Source organism: Tachyglossus aculeatus, chromosome 4 (genome assembly GCF_015852505.1).
Source record: "Tachyglossus aculeatus isolate mTacAcu1 chromosome 4, mTacAcu1.pri, whole genome shotgun sequence".
NCBI lineage: Eukaryota > Metazoa > Chordata > Mammalia > Monotremata > Tachyglossidae > Tachyglossus > Tachyglossus aculeatus.
Genome location: NC_052069.1, coordinates 60,415,282 through 60,417,538, shown reverse-complemented (window position 1 = coordinate 60,417,538; position 2,257 = coordinate 60,415,282). Strand labels below are relative to the sequence as shown.

The following is a 2,257-nucleotide window of genomic DNA, read 5'->3' as shown; positions in this document are numbered from 1 at the left end:
CAAATCCCGGCTCTGCCAATTGTCAGCTGTGGACTTTGGGCAAGTCACTTCACTTCTTTGTGCCTCAGTTCCCTCATCTGTAAAATGGGGATTAAGACTGTGAGCCCCCCGTGGGACAACCTGCTCACCTTGTAACCTCCCCAGCGCTAAGAACAGTGATTTGCACAGAGTAAATGCTTAATAAGTGCCAACATTATTATACTTAGTTGTCATTGTTTCTGTACAAATATGTATTTATTTAATCAATCCGTTTAAACTGTGGCTATTACAACAGAAGTGAAAGATACAGTCCTTGCCTTCAAAGGTTTTACAATCTAAGGGAAGTACATAAGGCAGTTTGTACACCCGGTCCAGCAATAGTAGAAGTAATATCATTTATTAAGCACTGACCATATGCAGAACACTGAACTAAGCACTGGGAAGAGTACATAGGTGGGAATCAGATATGGGTCCTGGTCTGTGGGGGCCTAAAATAAGTTTCTCTACCAGTGGAACTAAAATAATAGTATCAGCTTAGCTGGGTAAATTTTTGGAGGTCTTCAGCAGTAAGATTCCATCATATCATGCTAGGATTTCCAAGGTTCGGAACTACAGGGGGTAATAATTATAATGATGACATTTCTTAAGCGCTTACTATGTGCCACGCACTGTTCTAAGTGCTGATAATGATGGCATTTGTAAAGTGCTCACTATGTGCAAAACACTGTTCTAAGCACTGGGGAGGATACAAGGTGATCAGGTTGTCCCACGTGGGGCTCAAGGTCTTAATCCTCATTTTACAGATGAGGTAACTGAGGCACAGAGAAGTTAAGTGACTTGCCCAGTCATACAGCTGACAAGTGGCGGAGCCGGGATTAGAACCCTTGACCTCTGACTCCCAAGCCCATTCTCTTTCCACTGAGCCATACTGCTACTCTTAAGAAGTTGAGGCACCACTGGGATTCAAACCCAGGATCTCCTGGTTACTAGACAGGCGCTTTAACCAACTAAGCCATGGTGCTAAGTGCTAAGTGTATGCCTCCCCCCATCCCCTGCCCCCTGTCTCTGCAAGACTCCTTGGTCCCCTACCCTAAATTTATAACTGAGATAGGCACATGCCCAAATCTGAGCCAGCTTCAAAAGACCAGGTTTTGAGAGGACTCTGGATCCTGCTCTATGCTTTCTGTACCAGGCTGCAGGGGCCCAGGAAGGATCTGGCCTGAATTGGGCCAGTTTCTGCTTTAAGATGGTCCAATGGGATGGGTCTTAGTTACTCTCCTTTCAAAGATTCCTTGAGAAAGGAAGCCCTTTCTGCATGGGCCTATCCCTTCTAAGAGGCCACTATAGCACCCAGAGAAGGCAGTCCATAGAATGAAGAACCTAAGAGATGTGTAGGTACAGGCTACTACAACTGATAATAATAATAATTAGTAAGCACTTTCTATGTGGCAAAGAGTGTACTAAACACTGCGATATATACAAAATAATCAGGTTGGACACAGTCCTTTTCCTATATGGGGCTCACAGTCTAAGATGGAGGGAGAACAGGTTTTTAATCCCTATTGTACAGATGAGGACCCCTCTCAGAGTCACACCTAGAGTTCCCAGTACTCTCCTAGTCTTGACTACAGGAGGGAGAGTCAGGCAGAGGCATAGCCATTCCATTCCTACCTTGGGCAGTGGCTAGCAAGTAGGAGGTAATCTGCTGCAAGTCTAAACTCCCCTGTGCTGAACAGCAGCGTCATGGGAGATAATCAAGGGCGAAGATTCAAATTTACTGCATGGAAGGAGGCAATGGTAAACCACTTCTTCATTTTTTACCAAGAAAACTCTATGGATACACTACCAGAATGATTGCTGGTGGAGGTGGGTGTTCTGGGAGAGATGTGTCCCTGGCATCCCTATGGGTCGAAGACGACTTGAGGGCATAAGACAAGATGACAGATGATGGAACTGAGGCCCAGAGAAGTTATGTGATTTGGCCATGGAAACATAGCATGCAAATGATAGAACTGGAATTAGAATTCAAGTCTTCTGATGCTCAGGCCCAGGTTCTTTCCACTAGGCCTCACTGCTTCTCAGGACTGGAAAGGGTGAAGAGGGAAACCCAACCTCTGACGCCTAGGCTGGAGTAGTCCCTGTTGCCTACTTGTACTTCCCAAGCGCTTAGTATAGTGCTCTGCACACAGTAAGTGCTCAATAAATACGACTGAATGAATGAATGAAAAGGCAGCAGAGACAAGGACTAGAGGCATGAATCATCATCAACTGTATCATC

The 2,257-nt window shown here is 45.3% G+C and overlaps 1 non-coding gene across 1 annotated transcript; it reads right to left on the bottom strand.

Moving 5' to 3' along the window:
- Window positions 1-927: 927 nt before the first annotated feature.
- TRNAT-AGU lies at window positions 928-1,001 on the bottom strand. Its single transcript has one exon. It is a non-coding gene; the product is annotated as a tRNA-Thr (tRNA).
- Between the last annotated feature and the right edge of the window lie 1,256 nt (window positions 1,002-2,257).